The sequence below is a fragment of the Lepisosteus oculatus genome, chromosome 14 (assembly GCF_040954835.1).
Source record: "Lepisosteus oculatus isolate fLepOcu1 chromosome 14, fLepOcu1.hap2, whole genome shotgun sequence".
NCBI classification, from domain to species: domain Eukaryota; kingdom Metazoa; phylum Chordata; class Actinopteri; order Semionotiformes; family Lepisosteidae; genus Lepisosteus; species Lepisosteus oculatus.
The window spans coordinates 5,313,215-5,337,737 of NC_090709.1; the positions used below are offsets into that span (position 1 = coordinate 5,313,215).

The window sequence follows — 24,523 nt, forward strand, 5'->3', positions numbered from 1 at the left end:
CAGCAATTTCATCAGTGTTCTCTGTTGTTTAGGTGTAGAGTGTCAGCCGTTACAACCAGGAACCATACAGTTTCAGGCGTCAAAAAGACTTCCCCAAAACCCTGATTCTCTCCTTGCTCCGATGATGGCATCCACACATTTCATGCAACAAAGCCGGGATACAGTCTTCAACAACACAATTGAAAAGCTTGTTTAGAGAACCACACAGTGTCAGGCGTGAAAAAGACTCACCTAAACCCTGATCCTCTCCTTCCTACAATGATGTCATCCAAACAATTCCTGCAACAAAGCCAACAAAACGAGTGAAAAGAATATTCCCTAACCCTGCAATCTTTCGCAATGAAGGACTGTGTGTGGTCTGTGTTAAATACACTGTTCATCATTTATAATAATAATCATAAACCTTATTTTATATAGCTCCTTTAAAGGTGGCTTCTCAAAGTACTTTACAGAATGATAATAACAATAAAATAAAAAAATACACAAGATAAGCAGGATGAGGATATACAGTTAGAGGAGACAGTAGATGGTGGTACTAAGTACAGTAGAAGCAGAGGGTAAGGAAAAGTTAAAAAAAGGTTCTTCTAAAGAAGAAGGTTTTGAGTCTGGATTTGAAGGAGCTTAGAGAAGGTGACTCTCTGATATCCTTGGAGAGAGAGTTCCAGATCTATGGGGCAAAACAGAAGAAGACCCTATCACCCAGGGAGTGTTGACGGGCTTGGGGGACATATAGGAGACCAAAATTAAAAGAGCAACGATTGCAAGGTGGGGAGTAGGGCAATAATAGCTCAGAAAGGTACTGAGGTGCCAACCCATGTGGAGCCTTATAGGTTAGCATGAGGATTTTGATGTCAACACAAAACTTGACAGGCAGCCAGTGCAAGGACTACAGGATAGGAATAATGTGATCACTGATCAGGCATAGTGCAAATTTCTCCATTGTGGCCGCTGGTTCATTTTCCACTGTCAGCTATTAATAAGTCCTCTATTTGACTTGATCAACACCAATCCCTAGAGATTAAATCAGTGAAATATTTATTTGACAGTCTGTCCTGAGGTACGTCTTTCAAGATAGTCTTTGTCAGCTGAACATCAAGGCAGAAAAAAGCTTTAATTTTTCTTCTCAACAGAAATGCTCATTGGTCCCTTCAGCTTTATGCTGGCAACAACAGCTGCCGAGAATCAGTGCAAACCGTAGTGTGCCATCAGCTCCACTTAATATTGCTTTTGGCTACACCACAGAAAGAATATAATATCATGCCAGTAGCAAGGACTTGCTCGTGTGTACAGAACTCTTCCATTGTACTCAGCCTCTTGATGTGGAATTGGGAGTCCAATCGTTCTGTACACCTTCTCACACGCCTCAATTCATATCTGATCTCTGAGACTCAATACCCACTTCTGAAACTCTGAAATCATTCACATTTTGTATCAGCATTTGAAAGGAATTGGGTGAGGATTTTCTTACACTATTGTTATATTACCATTACTGTAGTGTTGCTAATGTGCTACATGCAATTTATAATCCTAAAATTTTAAAATTCCCACATTTGTAGTTGATTTTGTGTGATCTTCACCTTCACACTATTTTATATAGTGCACTATGTGCCATTTATTGCTTATTAACGTACTATTTTTAACCAAAATAATATTAAATAAGACCTGTATGTATTCAGATAGTATTATTATTATTTATACTTACTTGTCAAAAGAGGACTGCTGAGATTTTTGCAGATTTCTTCTTTGTTGAAAAACATGAAAGTATTAAACCAAAATGGCGACTAACGAATATCAGCAATGCATTGTGGTATATAACCGGAAAAGTTACTGTGTTTCCAATGTCAATTATATATGCGTTTATTAATGTTGTCAATATTACGGTTGCAATTTAACATTGATAATACATCGCAGCAAGGTGCTCCCTGCTGTGTGCTGATGTGCAACTTTAACGCATGCAGTTAGTAAGGAAATGGTCACTGTTGTAAGGTATTATATATAATGACATTATGGAATAGGATGGGGACAGGCCTGGCGTCGCATGGGGAGGGAGGAGTGTCGCCCCCTCAGTTCTGGACAAAAGGATTTTTGAACACTTTCTCTTACTTAACCTGCACCCTAAAAAAAAGTTGTACTTTGTCAATGGTCAGATAACACTAATTGACACTAACAGTCACTCGGACTGTTTGATGTGAAGGAGGGCTATCCGTCCAGGAACGGAACATATCAGTGTCATTATTGGGTGTCAACATTACGATCCTGTTTGTTCAGGTGGACCGATTCCTTGCAGTAGTTTATCCTTATACTTAAAATCGTTATATAACTAGGACTAGTTATAGCAGTCTGTGCTTTCTGTTGGTTTTACAACTATTTTTTCTTGTTACCGTCGGATGTAGCTGCAAAAACGAATGAGTTAGGTATTATGTCGCTCCAGGCAATACTAACCGTGAGAGTGCTGAAAAATGTGAAACTGAACTTCATCGCAAATACCAGATTGCTAGTCTTTATTACAGAGATGAAGACAAATTTCAGTGGCCAAGTTCGTTGCAATCGACCCGTTGTAGATACCGATCAGCCTCAAGAAAAAAACATCACGTTTTTTTTAAACATCACTTGCCTTTAAAAAAAAAAAAGAAAAACAGAGTTGTTGTATTGAGGTAATTTCAGGTAGAATGTAAGAACTAAAGTTAACTAGTCCCACAGTAATGCGTGGGGTCCTATCAATAGAAAAAAAATAGTTGTAACCCGAAAACACAACAACCACAACACGAGAAGTCTTCCGGAAACCTAGGTAAATCCTTGTAGTAGTCTAACAGCTCTAAAAACAATCAAATGAAACAACTTAAAAAGAAAAAAAAACATTAAAAACATATCAAGGGAGCAACAAAAACACAGAATCTAACTGCGAGAGCTTTATCAAGTTTCCTGTACTCCATCGTGCTCCTCTCGTTTAAGAAGACATCTCTCATCTATCTGTGTACAGGTCAGCTGGGGGTCCACAGCTGATGGTAATTTAAGTAAGTAGCTGTGCTAGCATGCATGGGCTGCAAAAGGAACAAGTAAAGGTTTATTCCATGCTGAAACGAGAAGAAAGCAGTGGAGCCTTCTTAGGGTGTGATACCAAGGCATCGAAAGTTTATTTTTAATTATTGTTCCAAAAAATGTTTGTTTTCTTTCTTAAATGTTGTTGATTAAAATATCTTATTAAATGTGAAATATTTGATTAAATCTATTGTGAATGTCATTATAAATCGGTAAGGTGTCAGTCTCGTAAACCGAAGATCGCGGGCTCCAACCCCGTCCGTGCCTATTTCGTTTACCAAGACTTGACTTTATATATATACTATATACTATATACTATATCGTCATTTGTCTTGCAAGGCAGAAACCTCTGTAATAAGAAGAAAAGAACTATCAGCAGTAGTTAATAATCCTTTGACAAAGAAATGGGCGCATTCAAAACACCAGCCTCCACTGCTTGGTAGAATGGCTGAGTGGTCTTAGGTGCCAGACTCAAGGATTCAATCATGTGTAGTGACAGTTTTATGTTATTCACAACACAGATTTCCATTCATGTTTATTAAGATGTGTAATTTGTATGTTGGTTGTATGAGAACAGTTTCTTCAAAAGTCCTGTCAATTAACAGTGGAGAGCTAGCCGACGTATGTCTTCATGAAAACGCTCTTTAAGGCGATTAGAAATGTCTTGAACAAATCTGCGTCATATTTTTAAAATAGTTTAGCTCAAGATGCAACGGGAGTATAAATGAATTCTCCGCCCTCCATTCCAAGATAAAACTCCATGTGTGAATCTTATCTTAAGTTGATGATGTTGGTCACTACAGGAAATTGCCCAGTGATATCGACTCAGGTACAGTACTCAGTTGTTAAGTGCTGTAACTTGATACATGCAAAGCATTTGCATTCCCTCCAATTATCAATAAAATCAATAATGTATTAAACATTACATGCCACTTCTTCCATAGATGATGTTCATGTTGGATCAGTGAGAAAGGCATGCCAGGTTGTGCTTGAACCAGCACCTTACTATCATTTTAGTCCCAACCTGACCGCACTAAGCAATTGTACCACAGAGACTCAAATGGGTCAGTTTTCTCCATTTACGGTTTTTGGGAAAAAAATCATCTGCATTTTTAAGCAAGATTTTATTTTAAATTTCACAAATTGTAAGTATTTCTGGAAAAACGCTGTTTCAGAAAGAAACTAAGTAGACGGAAATAGCCCAGTCAGTAGAATATCAAACTTTTCATCTCAGGGTCCCTATTCAGGTGGCTGATTTTCTTGCAACTACTTATTCCATGCTGAAACGAGCAGGAAATGTTTCAGCAGTGGAGCCTTCTTTGGGTGTGATATAGAAAAAAACCTTTACTTGATTCTTTCAAATTAATTTAAACCCCATCTCCAGCACCTAAACTCGTCAGTTGCTTTCAGTAGCTAAAGACACAGGCCATACTGCTCCAGGTGAGGTTCGAACTCACAACCTCAGCATAGCTCCACTGTGTACTGCCGTATAAGTACCGCACGCTGACCAATTGCGCCACTGGAGCTGTGAAACACCCACTCCTCATACAGACTGACGTGGCAGAAACACAGGGTGAAAACGGTGTCGGTTGTGAATCCATCTCCACATGGGGGAAAGGGACAGTACAATAGAAAAGAATATACAAGAGAATAAACGGAAAGAATTGTGCTCACTGCAAAGAAGGAAAGAGGTGACCGGATACATAAAACAGCTCGGTGGATAATTTGTAACGACATTCTTTGGTGACAACCAGCAGTCGGATTTCTTTTCATGTTCCGCTGTGCAGTTTGAACGTTTGTTCTCCCAGATCGGTTGGTTATATGAGATCAAGTGATATAAATTAGGACTAATCAGAATCAATACAATTGACGTCTGGCAAAGGCAAATAACCTTTGCACATGATCTGGAATGTGACTGGTTAAATTTCAGCACAGTTGCAACCCCCTTTATAAAGGGTGTGCACATGTATACAACCAAGGCATTGAAAGTTTTTTGTTGTTTATTGTTCCAAAAAATGTTCCATTTCTTTTCTTTCTTAAATGTTGTTGATTAAAAGATCTTATTAAATGTGAAAAATCTGATTGTGAAAAGGTCAAAATGTTAGTGAAAAAATGTGTATTGTGAGGAAAGATGAATTGTGGGAGCCCCTTGACTCCTCACGTCGTACTGTATTTCTCTCTCATTCTACTGGGAGTGGTGCTGTCACTTCTGGATAAAGTCTGTCAGTGGTCATTCCAGACGGGTCAGGTACGACTGCGCTTCGGCACAAGAAGAGATATGTGACTTGCGAGGATTCCGACAGTGTTGACTCTCTTCCAGAGCCTGGATAGCTCAGTTGGTAAAGCATCAGACTTTTAATCTGAGGGCCCAGGGTTCAAGTCCCTGTTCAGGCAGTTGTGTTTTCCTTAAATCTATTGTGAATGTCATTATAAATCGGTAAGGTGTCAGTCTCATAAACCGAAGATCGCGGAGTCCAACCCTGTCCGTGCCTATTTCGTTTGCCAAGACTTTACTTTATCTATATCGTCAATTGTCTTGCAATGCAGAAATCTCTGTAATAAGAAGAAAAGAACTATCAGTAGTAGTTAATAATCCTTCGGCAAAGAAACGGGCGCATTCAAAACACCAGCCTCCACTGCTTGTCAGGATGGCTGAGTGGTCTTAGGTGCCAGACTCAAGGACTCAATCATGTGTAGTGACAGTTTTATGTTATTCACAACTGTTATTTATGTTATAATAGACCTCTAACCATATACGTATAATAGACCTCTAAAGTTATCCGTATAATAAACCTTTAACCATATACGTATAATAGTCCTCTAAAGTTATCCGTATAATAGACCTCTAACCATATACGTATAATAGTCCTCTAAAGTTATCCGTATAATAGACCTCTAAATTTATCCATATAATAGAACTCCAACCATTTATGTATAATGAACTTCTAATCATAGACGTATAATTGACGTATAACAATAGACGTATATTAGAATTTCATTCTAGACGAATTTCAGACCACATTTATACATCTAAGGTGTGCGTTTAATAGACGTATATTATACGTCTTTTGCCCACTGGGGTGTATCAGGCTCCGCTGCACAGCAGCGTAAGTATAAGTGTATAGATGAAACCTTTAATGTATTGTTCGGTTTCAATCAAAATGCTTTACTACTACAAGAGAGAAGTATAGTAAGAAGGATGGAACAAAATGTATGATTTATTGGAAGAAAACATTTTTTATTTATTTATAAGTTCGTGTCATCCAGCTCTAATACAAAAGTGACTCGCATCTTCAGCCCTTTTTTTTGTTTGTGATCATTAATTTCTTTAGTTATAATCAACATTGATCTTTTTTTAAAATAATCAAACACGCAGACAGATTTTTTAAAAGTATTAAGAGTTGACAGGGTGCCCCTTCGGAATAGTCGTCAGAAAATGTGAGAAAAGGAAAGTTACGTACAGTAAGCTCTCATACACAGTATTTGACATTGGAATCTGATTACAAAAAAACTACCTGTCTCCCCAGCATTTGTCGGTGCTGTTGTTTTTAATTTACATATTGTTCGCATTTTAATGATTTTTTTAAAAGATTGATACAAAAATCACTAAATACGAAACGTAAAAACCCCAACTGGAAGCAGTTGACCATTCATATTCTTGAATTTTAAATCCCTGTGTTTATCTGTGTCCGAGTACCTGGTGCAGCTATTTTGAAAGCAGAGTCTATGATTTATTGCGGAAGCGCATTGCCACCAAGGAAAAAAAAAATTCTGAGTTCTCTTAAGAAATACCAAATTATCTCCTAATTGCGACTCACTCGCTGAATGATCTCTCAAGAAATCCCAAGTGAGATTCAACAGGTGTTTCCTGCAACAGCCACAACAAGTGTGAAGACGTTCTCTGGATTTCCCGAATATGACGTTAAATTAGTTCAAATCATTTACCAGGTTCCCACGTACAAAAAGGCCCAAGGACTCCAGCAGTCTTACAACCACTGTCCTGTTTGCCTCACCAGACACGATCTCTAATCTGTTGTAATCCACGATGACCCCGTTCTTCAGGTGAATTATCATGTCCTTAGTCGTCTTTAATCCCTATTGCTCAATGCATGGTGAAAGCATTGCATACATGTGTCTGACAATGAGGAATGGGCCCCTGAGACACTCATTTGCCTGTTTCACAAATGATCGTATTTTACCAAAGATTCCATTTGGGATTCAGATGTGCATTTGGACAGCAATCCCTTTAAAAAAATGATACGTTCTGGATGAGGTCAAAGGTGCAGGAACACTGTATTTAGGATGTGTTTGCAGTGATTCTCTGTCTCCTGCTTCAATGCAGTGATATATAGATGTGCTCCTGTAATTTATTGGTACATGCCCAGGGCAATAAGCAGTCTGAGGATTTATTTCCAGACGGCATAGAGCAGTGAAGCAGTGAAGCAGTGAAGTAGTGTAACACACTGGATCATTATGTTATTATAATCTATTCTACTTATATTATTACATACAGGTCTCTAGCTTCAACACAGTGATATATATATATATGCTCAGTGATTTATTGATACATGCCCAGGGCAATAAGCAGTCTGAGGATTTATTTCCAGACGGGCTACAGGTAGTGTTGTGAAATACTTCAACACACTGGATCGCAGATTTAGACCCCCTGCACTCTTACTCCTTAAAAACCAAAGAAATTAAGATATCTAGCAATCACATTGTAACAGGGGTGACAGTGACTTAATGCTTATACTAGTGGACTTCTGGTACCTTTAGGGTACGGTTCCCTGAAGGGCTCTCGAACCCTGCATTTCAGATGCCTAGCTGTATCGCTGATGTGTTGCACCTCAGAATCACTTTTAAACCTTACCTCTGGTATCTTTAATCCCTATTGCTCAACGCATGGTGAAAGTATTGCATAAATGTGTCTGAAAATGAGCAATGGGCCCCTGAGAGACTCATTTGCCTGTTTCACAAATGATCATATTTGAGTAGAGATTCTGTTTGGGATTCAGTTGTGCATTCTGACAGCAATCCCTTTAAAAAAATAATACATTCTGGATGAGGTCAAAGGTGCAGGAACACTGTATTTAGGGTGTGTTTGCAGTTATTCTGTCTCTAGCTTCAACACAGTGATATATATATATGCTCAGTGATTTTTTGGTACATGCCCAGGGCAATAATCATTATGAGGATTTATTTCCAGATGTGCTAGAGGTAGTGTTGTGAAATACTTCAACACACTGGATCGCAGGTTTAAACCCCCTGCACTCTTACTCAAAACTTACAAACCCAACTCTCTTACTTAAAAACCAACAAATGCAGATATGTAGCAATCATATTGTAGCAGACACTCATTTGCCTGTTTCATAAATGATCATATTTTACTAGAGATTCTGTTTGGGATACGGATGTGCATTCTGACAGCAATCTCTTTAAAAAAATGATTTTACCTTATCGCGGCTTTGCCCCTCTTGCCTCTTTGGACAATATCTCCATCTTGTGGTCGTTGTTGGTAATGTCTTCTTATGCCATTTTTTTATTTCAATTCTCTATTAGTTGATTCTAGAATCTCTACAATAGAGTTGAAAACATCAGTTTTATAGCAGACAATATGACATTATTTATAGTCCAATTAGGAATGTATTACCCTGTTTTTAACATAATAACAAATTAAAATTGATTAAAACTAAGTTTGGAACACCAGGGAACATAAAAAAAGATTTTTAGGAAAACCATGAGGTTCTGTGTCCGATGCCTTTGATTTTTTAAAATTTGAAAATAAACATCATATAACAACAGCTTTCATTCCTAGGAGTGAAAAATAACAATTTTTGAAGATATATTCGATTCTAAAACACTACAATAAAGTTAAAAACATCAGTTTTATATTACATTATTTTTAGTGAAATTGGTCATTTATTAATGATTAATATAATCTCCAATTAAAAGTGATTAAAATTATGTTTGGAACAACAAGGTATACAAAAAAAAAAGATTTTAAGGAAAAAAATTATGTATTTTGTGCCAGGTGCCTGCAAGGGGAGAAAGCTAGAATCCTACCCAGGCTCCTGGAGCTCTGTCCTGGCTAAAGGAGGGTGAATCCATCCCCTTCAAATCTCCATGAAAAAATGATATTTTTAAATTTGAAAAAAAAAACATTATAGAACATCTCTTTGTCCACAGAGTGCAAAAATCCAACTTTGAAGAAAATCCATTGACTGATCCCTGAATCCTGAAGTTTCTTCGCATGATATCGGGCTTGCAACCATTTTCTGGAAAATGATGAAAAATGCAAAAATGCAAAAAAAAGTTATCAAATCTAGAGCCTAAGAGTAAAACAAGACAAATGTATATCTCCAAATAATTTTATGTGCTTCAGAAGAGCCTCGGAAAGTTTTTTGCATACAAGAATCCACGCCCGTTTGCACGTAAGCACACATGCAAGCACATATGACTGCATGCAAGCACATGTGCATGCAAAGTCAACCTCTCCAACTTCTCCAGACCTTGCTGGGTGAGCATTTGCTCTGGTAAATTAGGTCACATATCATGTTTAATCATTTCTTCTCAACACACATACTGGTGCACGTTTTCTCTATGAAAAAAAAAAAAACATTTTTCCCTTGCACGATTTCTAGTTTTGTTTTCAGAGAGAGAACAGAAAGAAAAAAAAATAAATAGTGTCACAAAAGAACTCTGTCGCCCTTGGTAGATGTCAAACGTATTGGACATGAAAAATGCCAGATAGAAGGCATTACTCTTCGTTTCTCAGTGTCGGGGCTGCTATGTAAAAGAGGCAATTTGCTCTGAGAGCAGGCTCAGCACTTACTGAACGCAGATGTCTCAGAGCGGTCTGTCCAAGTGGCTGTAAAAGGACAGCAGCAAGAATACGTAAAACAGGTGTAAAATAAAAAAATAAAACAATTTAAAAATAAATACTAAATGGGTTTAAAATTCAGGAATGTGATTGGTCAGTAGCTTACGATGAGTGTTGTTGGTGTTTCTTGTGACTTAGCGATTTGAAAAAAATATTCAATTTAAAAAAGGCTAGAGCTCCTTTGAAAAAAAATAGTTTGTATCTGTGTTGGAACAGCTGCGCCAGAACTATTCAGATAAATCAGAAAAGTACTTGAACTTGACTGGTTTATATTCAGTAATGTGCATTGGGAACGAAAGGGAGACTTACATGGTAAGAATCAGAAATCAGAAATCAGAAAATTTATTTTTACGAGCAGAAATAACTTCCTGCTTTCAACGCTTTTATTGTTTCTGCTTGTAACCTCGAACAGAAAAAAACAGTACTGACTCACAGAAACGCCTCGGAGTTTCTGTGTTTCTGGGATTTAAGAGGGATGTATGAAGACAGTAAAGGGGAGTTTTTTTTTCCCCTTCTGTAGAGTATGAAGGCGGATTGACGAGTCAGGAGGGAGGAGACGCGCATTCCGCACGGGGAGCGCAGAGCAATGACCCGCACCTGCTGCGCGCCGAGTCCTGTCCTATATAACCGCTGAGCCCGGACAAACAGAGTCTCAAGCCAGTGTTGGAGAATTATAATTTAAATAGTTTTCTTTTTGAGCTGAAGCTGGGTTCTTCCTCTAGTTAAACTTATTGGAGTTAGTGGTTACTGTGCTAGACTGTCGGTAATAGCGCTATTATTTCTTTCTTCTGCTCAAACAGTGCCGGGCAAAACTAAAATGATAACCCTGTTTCAGAAAGACTGAGTCTGAGGGGTGGAGGAAGTTAGATGTAAATTGTCCAGTCTTGTCAAGGGTAATAAAGCTCATTAGATCTGATTAACCAGTTAAAATGAAATGGTCTGCTTTCTACACAGAAGCCAGTTGTCTCTTCTCAATGTGGGGGTGAGTCCGTCAGTCACATAACAGCTAGGCAGGACTGACAGTCTTGTGTGATCTATTTCATCTCCTGTTACCCCATCTTCCAAAGCCAATGGTCCAGTCCAGCCTAGAGTGTCCCAGACTGCTCTGTCAGTGACAGTGGAAGGCTTATCTTTTGTCTCTTGTTCAGCTAGGATGTATGACAAATAGTGACCCCTCAATGAAGGAAACTTTAAGTTTTGTCTGTGACACCCCCTGGCAATGTTACAGGCGTTGGGGGGGATCCCTGGTGATCCCACAGTTGCCCATAGACACTGGCTAGTCTACACAAACCTCCATTCAGCACAGCCCTAACCCCTGTTGTGTCACCCAGGTCTTCTCTGTGAGACAATGATTATTCAGGGAAATTTAAGGAATGCATTCCAAAACAGTCAATGGAAGTATGGAATTAAAACTTGTCAAATCTTTATAGATGGAGTATGTCACCTGTTTAATATACTTTTACATTGTGACAAAATTGAACAAATTTTAAGTCCACCATATATACATGCAGCATTTTAAAGACGTGTCTCTGCACTGCACAGGAATCTCGGTTCACTTACAAAAACTTCAGCTTATAACCCATCTAATTTTTTACTGCTTGTTCTTTAAGGTTAAGGTACGAACTCATTGACGTTGTTGATTTAAAATAAGACTATTGACAAAAGAAAGTATTCATCACAAAGGTATTATGCCAAATAAACTCTAGTAATCAACAGCAATTAAGAAAAGAAAACAAAGACATCTTCTGAGGATGCCAGATGGAAATCAAACACACACACTCACACTTAGGGCCAATTTTACCAGAAACCAATTAACCCACCAATGATCTTGGACTGATGTCTGAAAACCAGAGCCCGTGAAGGAAACCAAAGCAAACAGTGCAATATAAAAGTTCTTCAGGTATTAGAACAGACCTAGCTTATCAATATAATACTTATGTCTGAACTTCATAGAATGGTGACACTTCACACTTCACAATCTTTCATATTCAATGTTTTGCACAAAATCAACAGCTGAGAACAGACTGTCATATACCTTTATCCACTGGTTTTCAGAACAGAGACATCCATGTGGACAAGAGTTCTTTCCCTGTGGTCCGCCGCACTTCAGCTAGCCACGTTCTGGCTGGGTTGTGTGTACTCTTCTGAACGTGGCCTGTATTGAATATCGGGCATTTTGTGCAAATTAATAATGTGAGCATATTAATATGATTTATGTTGAAGCCAAACAGAAAATCGCTGTAAGAACTTGAATTTAATCTCCAGTGTCACTCCTGAAATGCTGACCATCACCCATCTTCTGATTTGTAGATGCATGTGTTAATGGATATTTCTTGTCTTCTTTTTTTCACCCATATGGTCTTCTCTGCATCATTAAGTACTTCTGGGTCATCTCTTGTACCTTGTGGCATCTTGGCTGGTGGTGAATGGCAGGTTTGCTGCTATAAAAATAACATGCCTACCAATATGATTATGTTGAAGACAAAACCAAAACAATACAACTGTTTTGCACTGTACAATTTACACTATCACAAGCTTGTCATATTTACAGTCATCAAATGATTTGGGCTGCTGTTCCTGTGAACAATGTCGTTTAAGAAACAGATTCAATTTCAAATCTTTAGATTTTAAATATAAACCACTGACAATATGGTAGAGCCATGTTGTCTTTAACCTATTCAGAAACTACCACTTAAATTGTAAGAAATTGTTCTCTAGACACATCTTGTGGGCTCTGTTCTCGATGAATTGGAAAGGTGTCGTTCATGACTTCCAGTACTCTGTCGATCTCTCTCTTATCAAGAGACTACCCATCTAACGCTGCAGGAAACTCCAGTGCCTGGTCTGGGAATGCTGTGCTATTCAGATTCTGTCAATAAATTTCAAGAATGGTTCACTTCTCAAAAGCTTTTTTTTGTTTACACGATGTGGCATTTCTCTGCAGTAACAATTGAGGGTAGTTATCTGCCTTCTATGCTCTTCTGAAAATTATGTATCTTTTTGGCAGTCCCATATCCCTTCCTTATATCCTTGCTGGTGAGAATGAGAAATGCCATTTTTAAGACAATAACACAAACATAATTCTAACATTAATTTTAAGCTACAAGAAAATATATATCTTCAAAATATGCACTTTAGTACACTTACTGAGTTTCTGTTTTGGAAATGGTTAGTGATCCAACCACTCCAGAGCTTGTCGTTTGCCTTGAAATGATTTTCTGGAAATGCTGTAATCAAAGAGGAGCTCTTCTCCCTCAACAATGTCATTTTTTGTCACAGACAGGCTTATGACAGGCTGTTCGTTTATATAAATGACCCTCTTACAGCCTTGATGTATTTATTTTCTTTGATGGATTTATCCACCTTCTGATCGTCTCCATATCCGTGAGGCAGGCACAGTGTTCTTCAGTGTTCTTCACGAGCATCAATGCACAGTTTTTGTGCAGGTCCATCAAAAAAAGAAAAGATGTATCTTCTCTCCCTCTGCCATCTGTGCCGTTAGGGCTTCAGCGGCTGTCTCTGTGATGATCTCGCCATGATAATCACACACCACCTCTCCTTTCTGAAAACCTGGAAGTCACAACCTTCTTCCCCTTCACAGGATTGTCACTGATGCTGATCTTTTTAATTTGCTTGTCATTTGGTGGCAGTTCTGTCTTGGGCTTCCACTTCTCAAACACTTCAGATACTGTTGATGCATTGGCTGAGCAGTCCATCTTTTGAATATAGTAGGTTACCTGATAGCCATCTAGTGTAAAGGTCTAGAAGGAAAACCACATCATAAATCCTCAGAATATATTCCAAACTTAGTGTTTGTCGGTGAAGATAATTGATTTGTAAACTTGCCATTAACGGTCTGCAGTCTCACTTCCTCTGTTCTGATTTCCACCTGTCATGACTTCTAGTCAGTTTCAGATGCTCCTTTTTTTTGGTAAGCTGCCCATATAATAACACTGGAAACACCTTTATCAGCTGCTGAAAGGCTGTAGCATCATCCATCTTCGGACATGTAAATCCTGCAGCTGCTGTTGTGGATCTTGGCCTTGATCCACTGTTGTAAACATTTTAAATAAAATATCACAGGTCTCTGTAACACAGTCAAAAAATAACTGAATAGGTGTAATGTTTTCTAACCCACTCCACAGCAGGTGTGCATTCTTGTCCAGAGTCTGATGATTGATTACTTGACCTGAAGTTAAAAAAAAGAAATGAATGATTGTTTTGTGAGAGACTTATTTTGAGATTGTGATGATGCTTACTAAACTCCTTGTCCTGCAAAGCCTTCAATTACTTTGATTGCCGAGCAGATGCTGGCTGAGTCGGTATTATATAATGTTTCTCTGTGGGCTAAGTAATCCCACATAATGCTCTTCTGTGCATCGGTTACATATTTTTCTGTCAACTCAATTGCCCTCCTGGCTGGTAATGAATGGCTGGAGGAATCTACAAAACAAACAAGCAAGCATTTGTGAATGTTTCCAACCCACAGAAATATAAAGTAATATATTATTTTGCTTACTTCTCATGCAGTCGTCTCAAGTTGTTGGAAGGACTGTGAATTGGCTCTCCCGCAGATGAACTGAAAAACTTTTTGTCTCCCTTCACAGCTGCTGACCTGGGCATTACAGCTTAGTTTAGTGAAGTAAAGATGAAACAGCTGATAAAACACAAATAAAATGCAATTAAGGTACATTGGAGATTTTCTTAAATACTATACATGATGGTAGCTATGCAAGTGGAGGTCTTTTGTTCTGTATTAACATGGATTTTAATGGGCTTCTATGAAAATTGGCCATGGTGTGAGTGTGCGAGTCCTGTGATGAACTGGTGTCACATTATCGGCGATATTGTGCTTTGTACCCACTGCTTGCCAGGATTATTCCAGTTCCACAACAACCCTGAATCGAGTGAAGGGGTTTATCAGTGTAGCCATCCACTTGCATGTTCCTCTTCACTCAATGCAAAGGAAGCCAGCTGCTGTGATGAGGTTTTGTGCTGGTTAACAGCAAACTAGACCATCTTTTTGCCCACTTGTTGAAACAACACTTTCTTTGCACCTATTCCTCGACCTGTAATAGCAAAAATTAATACACCAAACTGTAAAAATCCCATATATATGTGTGTGTGTAACTTATTTGTTGTATGAAAGTATTCTTACTGTCATGTTCTTTACCACCCCTGGGTGCTGCAGGTCCTTCAGCTGGAGAAAGGTCTGCAGGTAATACAGCACAAGATAATGGTCAGGCAGGGTGTTCTTTTCAGAGCTGTATGTGCAACACATCTCTCTTTACAACCCTCAACACCTTCCAGCAATCTCTGGTACTTGGTTATGGACTCTGCATCTGTCTATATCTCCGGGAGAAAGTCATACTATCAACATCTTTTTTTGTATTTGAATTAAAAGAAGTACAGTTGAATAAAGTTAAAAAATGAAAAGTACCTCTTTCTGGTAATCTCTTGGCAACATTCTTATAGTTTTTCTTCTGAATATCCTTTAAGATACTATGGAAGTTCATGATGAAGTTAACCAAGCTGGTATCATCTACTTTCACATTGATAGCCTTCAGGATGTAGCGCGGAAAACGGTTTATGTTCTTGGTATAATTAGCAATGGTTTGGTGAGACAGTCTAGTGGTCTTCATTTGGTTACAATAATTGTGTTTTGGTTATGTCCTTTACAGAGATTAAGGAAGATGCAGATCGATCCATTAAAGAAACAGGAATCTGGAAACATTTTCTACCTGAAAAATGTAAAGTCACAATGTTTATGGCTGACATTTCACCTGGGTGAATTTTAAGCTAAGGAGTAAAAACATGTGTTATGGAAATATCACTGCTCAATTGTAAATGCCTTTAAAAAAGAAATACCTCCTGAGAGCAATCTGCCACTCCAAGATCCTTGATAAGGTCCTGTTTAAACCCAGCCCGGTGAGGAGCATCCAGGGAGTGCTTTCTGTCCAGTCCAGAAGCTACCGTCTTCCTGAGAGCCTGATGATGGCTTTTAAGTACTGGGGGCCAGTAGGAATACAAGATTCACATTTAAAAATCTTATACCTATAAGACAAACTAGAATACAAGAATAAAATAATAGATACATTTGTAAAAATAGAAAGTTCTCCAGAACTCATGTCTTCCCCTTCCTCCTCTGCTTCAGTCTCTGGCATCTCTTCCTCCTGGACAGCAGCCTCTTTCTCAGGGCATCTGGATTATGGGTATATAATTTTAACATACCTTTACATAATGGTAAATTTGAAAAGAAACAGATGATATAAATTATAAATATCTCACCTTGATGTGTCTTCAGGATTCCACATAAAACAGTCCATGGACTCCACCAGTCTCACAACCTCACCAGATATGAGCTCTGTGCTCTTGCAATCCCCAACCTGCCCATTCCTCAGGTGATTCAACAAGTCCTTCTTGGCCTGGAGTGAGACCTCACTGATCTCCTCTGCTGAGGCTCATTTCATACACACCACCTTTAAGAGAAGAGGAAACTGGTCAAATGTCTTCAGGCAGGTCTTGCACACCAGAGGAATCCTCATGCGTCCTCATTATTTTTTTGAAAATAAATAACTTTTGTGTAAAGAAACAAGTCAAGACTGTTCCAGTTTCTTAACTGAGCCTTAATTTTCTCTCCAATAGCTTCACTGTATTGTTTATCGTATTTTTTTATCAGAATTATACCTTGCTCTTCCAGTAGAAGCCATTGTAGACTTTAAGAACTACTGTGATAATTGGTCTGCCTGAGTGTCCTTCCCTAACCCAGTATTGATAGCTTCTGTAGGGTCCAAAGGTGGTGTTCTGCAATTTCCTCTCATAATGTTTTTTGATCAGTTGGAAGCAAGTGTGAAAGCTTGCTCCCAGTGGGAAGCTCAAGATCCTCTAGTTGTAATGACAGATCTTCCTCGTAGTGCTCTTCGAGGATCTGCAGTGTGGTGTGAAGCCAATTTTTGGCATTGCTTACCAGCTTCAAATATGTGAGTTTGGCTGGCTTGGCAGGTTTAATGAGGTGCTTGAGTTCCTCGGTCTTCCGTCATAGGCTAGTGGGTGCTCTGTTCTCCCGTCCAAAAAAACTGCTGTTTTGTAAATGGTGGACTGTTTGGATCATTTTGTAGATGATCCTGGTTCCTTGTTGGAAGGTATCCTGTCTGTTTGACATGTTTGGTTTGTGGCCGACAGTATGGAGGGTGACCATACAGTAGCATGCATTGTCAACTCTAGCACAGAAGAACAAAAGCTGGGAGGGGGGAGGAGGCAGGAGCAATAGAGAGACAGAGAGGCCAGTTGGAGTCCAAGAGCTCTGTTTAGGATTGATATTGTTGATGGCATCAGTGACTGGGTTATTGTCTTCTACCGGAGAGGAGGAGCCGTCAGCAAAATGAGCTTTAAGCTGAATCCCGTGGTAAAACCAGTTGAGGTCGACTTGGGTTTGCGGGGTGTCCAGCTTCTTGGGGACTAGAACAAAACTGAGCCCTTTGCTAAGAAGAGATCGCTCATCCTGTGGAAGGAAAAGGTCAGAGGGCATAGTAATGACAAGGTTGGGATTGGTTGAGCTGGTAGGGGTGTTATTGGGCTTTTTCTGTAGCAGATGATTGAGTTTTTTTTTCCTTCTCTGAAGCAAGGAACTGGTCAAGTTTACTATCTATGTGTTGAGGTTACTGTCTATGTGTACACCTAAGTACTTATATGAATCAACCTGAGTGATAAATTTGTTGTAGATTACTACCTGTGAGTGATCACCAATTGCTCTGGGATAAAAAAAAACTTTCTTGTGGTGTTTTTGTTGCATTTAGAATGAGAATGTCTGTATCTTGTTTTTTTTTAGAAATCTGTACAATGAGTCTCATTTACACAACGAGTATTTGAAATGGCTCATATCGATCTATAAAGTAAAAATTCATATCCAAAATCCTGAGACTTTTTAAACAAGTTGACAATTTTTTTTCCATTCAACATTGGTTACCATCCCAGATTGGTCTTTTTTTTTTCGGCACTTTCCTGTTGTGCTGCTCTACTTGTATTGTGAGTCCCGCATCAATAACCTGGAAACAAAAATATCTGAATAAGCTCTGACCAAATGGAATCGACCTCCCTTTCCAGTTCAGATCCGGGTGCAAGATGCCGTGTGTCCATATTGGAGATCTTGTGCTTGCAAACTTGGGGAAAGCAGTACATGACCTGTGATTTCTGACTAAATCACGGAAACAATTGACCAAGTTTTGAAATGATCTTCACTGTTTCACTCTAGTGTTGTATATGATTTGTATTTTTAGAAAAGGTCTGCGACTCCATCCGTTCTGTAAGTCAATGCTTATCAAAAGGACAGTTCCCTCCATTTTGGGCATATTGAAACCAGTAGTTACCTGCATTTCAGAGTAATCCTGTAGAGAGAGATAAGGAATATTGCACATACACTGCAAAGCATTGTATAGGGTGGCTGCTCACTTATTAGTGGTGCCTAGAATGCAAAAACATAAGAGGTTCCAAAAAAAGTAAATGGGCAAAAGGCCTCCTATGTCATTTGGTAGTTGATTTACTAATCCAACGATCTCATCCTGCTGTTTCTTGAAAGAAACCAGGGTATCTGCTTCAACAACATGGCTGGTTAGCTTGTTCCATATCCCCACAGCTCTTTGGCTAAAGAGCTGCTCCTTGGTCTGTTTTGAACCTGGTTCAGTCAGTAGTTGAAACCAATTGTACAGTATTGTGGAGAGGAATGCAGGAAAATGCTGTATTCGTTTTTTTGAGGTGGTTAGGTTTGAAAAACATTTTAAATGAAGCACACTCCTATGCAAATCCTCCCGCTGAGAGGCCTACATAAAGGACCCAAATAGTTTAACCGTTTAATGTTCAACTGAAAACCATCTGTAGAATTTTTCAAATGTCACATAAAAATGGTATTGGAATTAGGTTTTTAAACCCATATCTGTAACATGCAATACTCTGGTGCTCCCTCTCGGTGCTTTTTGGAGTACACAGCTATTTGTTTTGAAAATCCAGACATTTCTGGTTGTGAAATAACTCTTTAATATCATCCCTAACATCTTATCCTTTTCAGTAGTATTGGACATAAAATATACGTAACTGATGCATCATATTCTAGCTTAACGATGGTTGTGCAAGCATGTAATAAGGAATAAAAACTGATTATCAATAACTTTTAGGGGTTTGATTTTTATTTTTTTACAGTAGTAGAATATACTAAAAACAAAACAGAGCCTGAAGATGAACTTCCAAACACATTATATTGAAACACTTCCATTTAAATATCAGTTTTTGTATTTTTCAAATCAGTAGCACTACTGCTCACAAAACATACCATGGTGATAGTATACATGCCTAAACTACTCAGCACTACAGGCATTGTGAAATGTACATAACCAGGTGTCTTCATTCTTGGCCTTTCACACTCTTCAGTTGAGAGGCACAATTCTTGCAACCAGTTTTCACACGTGTTACACTGAAACTAGACTAAGCAAAATAAGTAATGATATTTCAATGAGTTGTGTTCTAGGAAGATGCAAGTACTTGTAGCGTATGTTTCTTTAACGGGAGAGTCAATTAGTTCTAATAAGCAGAACAAAAACTGTGTGAAGTCGTACACATAGAATGATGGGATACACTTCTATATTTGTCCAGTCCACTGACGTACCACTCCATACATTAAGCACATCTTTAGAGTAACTTGAATAAACATGACAACGATTTAATGTCATCAATGTTCCTGTAGCGTGTGAAGACTTTCTGGCTTGAAAAGTGGACAGAGCCCGTTACATATGTGAATATTAGATTTGGCACTGTAGTGCTTTTTGGACCACATGCTTTCATGTGAGAACATAACCTACTAATTTCTTTATTTTAACTTATTAAAACTTTTTGAGGGTAATCATCACTGACATTTTCCCCTGCCTTGTTTCAATATTACAGAACAGTAAACTGAAATTGAACGTATCATAATTGTAGCTTAACAATGGTTGTGCAAGTATGGGGGGGAAAAATAAACTGCAAATCAAATGTTTAGGGGTTTCCTTTACATTTTTTGCAACTGAAAGACTGGTCATCTTCATTTTTCTTCTGATGAGATGTACAAATCATTTTAGAACTGTCAGGCTGAATCTAGGAAATAAGAAGTAAAGTTATTTCATTTCAATGAGATGTTTTGTAGGAAGATTCAAGTACTTAAAGCATGTTTCTTTAACTGGAGAGTAAAATACTTCTAAAAAAAAAACAATGTGTGAACTCCTACCATAGAGAGATGGGATACACTTCTACAGCTTGTCTGATAACTTGACATTTATCCACACATCAAGCACATCTGAAGCAATAATTAAATCATTGTTATTTTTATTAAATGTCATTTGCATTTTTGTAGCATAAGTGAAGACATTCTGACTTTGAACGTCACATTAAGTATGTGAATACTGGATTTGGCACTTCAGTGCTTTTGGGAGCACACATTATCATATGAGACCATAACTTATCCGTTACTTTAACCCTTTTATGACCTTTTATGCTCTATCATAACTTTATTCCAATGCATACAGTACAGCAATGCAAAACCAACATGTTTTCCAATGGGCAGTGAGTTTCTCATTGAAGGGTGGGTCTTGGTTAACTCGACCACATTGGAAGAAAGTGTGTACTCTAACCCTAGTGAACTGGGATGTAGTACTTGAATACATCACTTTATTAAATGATACAAGCCAACTGAGGTATGTGCAAAACAGAACTGTTCCTTTACATTCCAACTTTTAATACAATATATACAGTAAATACTACTGGACTACAACAATACAAAACACACATTTTAAACAAACAAGTAATAGGTTTATTCCACGCTGAAAAGAGAAGAAAGAAAATGCTATGTGTTGGCTGTGGAGCCTTCTTCAGGTGTGAGAAAGATAGGGCAGTAAGCAAAGGTAATGTAGCAGGAGAACAAAGGCTTGGATTGAGAGACGGGAGCAGGGGACAGAAAGAGAGGCCAATCAAGACGTGTGAAGTCAGAATAGGTGTAGAGAAGTGTGAAATGAAACTTCCAATGAATGGAGAAAATTTAGAAGAAGAGCAGCTTGTCGTTAAGAGAAGGGGGAAGGTGTGATCCTAGCTGCAGGATAACTTTGGTTTCGGTAGTCTTTCTGATGGACGAGTTTGGAAAACCGTCTTTGAGAACACAGATGGAGAGATTAGAGTGGTCGTGGCCGTCAGAGGTGAAATGAGAAACAATGGGCTTGGAGAGATCTTTAATCTTCACAGCCCTGACACGTTCTCTGAAGCGGTCTCCGAGTCTCCTTCCTGTTTCTCCAATGTAGATGGCTGGGCATTTACTGCAAGAGATACAGTAAATAAGGTTGCTGGATGTACAAGATGCCATCTGGGTGATCTGGAATTGTCCTGAGGGGCCTTGAATGAGTGTGGTTTTAGATATGTATTTGCAGGTAATACAGTGAGCTCTGTTGCAAGGGAAAGTGCCTGGTGTGGATGGTTGCTGAGGACGGTCAAGGGAGCTGTGAATAAGAAGGTTACGCAGATTAGGTGGTCGGCGATATGAGATGATGGGGCGGTCAGAAAAGAGGGCCCCAATGGAGGGATTAAGATCTCTTAAAGGGACTTGCTCATGTTTTTTAACAGAGATTGGCAATTTGATACAAATAAAGTATTTAAGCATCCATAAAAAAACGTATAGGTTTTAACAGTCATGCAACTCTGACAAAGTTATGTCCACTTAAACAAAACAAATCTTAAATATGTTATTTCTAGATGGCTCACCAGTAACCTTTCCCTTTAAGACCATTTGTGGGAGCATTGTGGGATACTTCAAGCGGAAAAGGTGACTGGTGGTCAACTTGACGAGCATAAAACAACACTCCACTGAGGAAACACTGCAGTGATTTTAGGGAAATAAAAAAGGTTAGTATCGTTCATACTTCATTCGTATCACATACAAACTCAAACATACCAGAAGGTCAGAGGCAAATATTGGAGTATTTCATATTCATCAAAAGAAAAAAAGAGCCACTCTGTCACACTCTGCATTACCCAATGACCCTCTTTACAACTTTGTACACTTCTTAGGAAACCTTTCTGCACTGTGAGAGCCAAAAAATTAAATTTCTTTCCTGGTATTCATGGTAGAGGTTCATTCTATGCTGAAAAGAAATACCACAATTTGGTTGTGGAGTCTTCAGGTGTGAGGGGGAGAGAGAGGAAGGCATCGGAGAACAAAAGGCAGAGCAGGTAAGAACAGACAAGAAGTAGGGAGCAAATGGGCATAGAGCAGGTGAGAATTAATAATCAAGTCCTGGAGCACATTCGGCAAGAGGATTAGAAAGAGAGAAAGGAGGTGGTGTGATCCAAGTTTAAGGATAAGTATGGTTTTGGATGTCTTTCTGCAATAGCAGATGGGGAGATAAGGAAGATTGCAGCCTTTAGGGTGAATAAGGGAACTATCAGTATGGAGAAATTGCAGCTCTGACGTGTTCCCTGAAATGGTCTGTGAGTCGTCATTTTCACCAATGTCAATAGCTGGGCGTTTTCTGCAAGAGATCCAGTAACTAAGATCGCCGGAAATGCATGATGTCATCTGGGTGACAGAATTGTCCAGAGGGGACCTTTGAATGAGCGTGGTATTGGATATGTATTCACAGGTGATGCTGTGAAGTCCATTGCAGGGGAAAGTGTGTGGTGTGGATGATTGCTGAGTGAGGTCAAGGGAGCTGTGAACGAGGTTGCGTGGATTAGTTGGTCGGCGATAGGAGATGAAGGAATGATCGGGAAAGAGGATAGCTGTGTCAGGGTCATCTGTTAAGATGGTGGGGAAGTTGTCATTAATGATCCTGGAGCTACATTATTGTCCACTGCTGTGGAACTTTCTTTGGCTTCTGCCACAGAAGTACAAAACACACAAGCAAAACGGAGCAGATTTGTTCCTTTACAAATCTCTAAACAGCTTCCCACAATCTTGTTCTGACAAAGAAACACAGGGTATAGTACAGAGCTTGAAGAGCATCATCATCTCCAACATTTAATCTAGAATCTACAGCCAGTGTCTCAAACTCAAATGAATTGGGGGGCCGCATTCATACACATACAAAATACATCAAATATTTAAAAAAAAATCAAAATTTTTATTTCATACGTTGGTTAACTTTACCTCAATGTACTTGGCGTGTGAGGTAATGTTTGAAGTTTGTCCTTCTGGCTCCTTTGTTGCTTCTGCATTTTGCAGAGACCAGAACGTCAACATCAGGCCTGATATCACAATTTTGCTCATTCACGTTCATCAGTGAGTCTTCAGCATAAAACTGATTTTGTTGATCTTCATTGATGAGAGAAACTGTTCGCTGACGTACATCGTGACAAACATTGTTATGATTCTACCAGATGTGGAGACTAACCTGGCAAATCTTTCTGTCTACGCTCTTTATTAACAGCACTCCATCAGGCAGCAGTTGGGGAAGAGAGACTTAACACACTCATAGGGGATGTGAATAGGACATGTACGCGGGTTTAGAGTGGTAACAAGACAAGGGACAAAACAGGAGTAAACAATTAATTTAACAATACTGTTTACCTTAGGTTTTATAGTAACTATTTACATAGGCAGCGTGACCTAGTGGTCATTCTACGGACCCTCAGACCATCTCCTGGCTATAGTTCTTTGCCTGCACTGTGGCACATACATTAGCTGGGTGCACCTCTGCTTCGCTACAATATCTCCATGGCGATTATTTAACAGAAAATGAATCTCTAGAACAATGCATCAAATGACTGAATTTCATGGGTAACTTTGTGTTAGTCCAAGTGAGTCATTGCAGGCCACAGATAATTGCTTTGGGCTGCTTGTTTGAGACCCCCCTGCTCAAGAGGCACTGGCTAAGAGGACTGGACATTACAGTACATTAACACAGCACTGAGAGAGAGAAAGGGGTTAATACAAACACACTGACTACATAATCAATTTTATTAATTCAGTTCAATTTATTTTTATGGAGCGCCTTCCACAATAAGGTTGCTCCAAGGTGCTTAACAAAGAAAGATAGATACTTTATTGATCCCATGAGAGAAATTGCAGTGCAACAGCAGCTTAACACAGACAACACAGCCACAGTGTAATGAATTATACAATAATAATAATACAATACATACAATACAATCAGTACAGTGAGAAGTGCACTAAGAAGAGTTACTCACAGTTCAGAGCACACAGAGAACAAACCAGAAAAGAACAGTACACAAAAAAGTCGTATTGCACAATTTGAATATAAATATACTTCACAAGTCCCTGGCATATATTGCACACAAATGGTTGTAAACGAGAAAAGAAAATGAACAGATGTATCAGTTTACTGTTCAGTCCAGAAACAGATTACTGTCAATGTTGCCTCTGCCCAGACGCAAGGTGGATGTGTTGTACAGTCTTATGGCAGAAGGCATGAATGACCTCCTGTAGCGCTCCCTGTCACACTGTGGATAAATCATTCCATTGCTGAACATGCTCTTCATTTCTACAAGCCTGTCATAGAGGGGATGGGAGACGTTGTCCATGATGGCCTCTACTTTGGACACTATTCTTCTCTCAGCCACTACCTCCACTGGGTCCAG

At 38.9% G+C, this 24,523-nt stretch overlaps 2 non-coding genes and 1 pseudogene across 2 annotated transcripts; 1 reads left to right on the top strand and 2 right to left on the bottom strand.

The window, feature by feature from the left end:
• Positions 1-24,523, bottom strand: part of LOC102695046 (zinc finger protein 721-like) — a 1,154,024-nt pseudogene that overhangs the window by 972,308 nt on the left and 157,193 nt on the right.
• On the bottom strand, positions 4,472-4,565 carry trnai-uau (transfer RNA isoleucine (anticodon UAU)). The gene is made up of 2 exons: positions 4,528-4,565; positions 4,472-4,507 (listed from the first exon to the last, which is right to left on the bottom strand). It is a non-coding gene; the product is annotated as a tRNA-Ile (tRNA).
• trnak-uuu (transfer RNA lysine (anticodon UUU)) lies at positions 5,361-5,433 on the top strand. The gene has a single exon. It is a non-coding gene; the product is annotated as a tRNA-Lys (tRNA).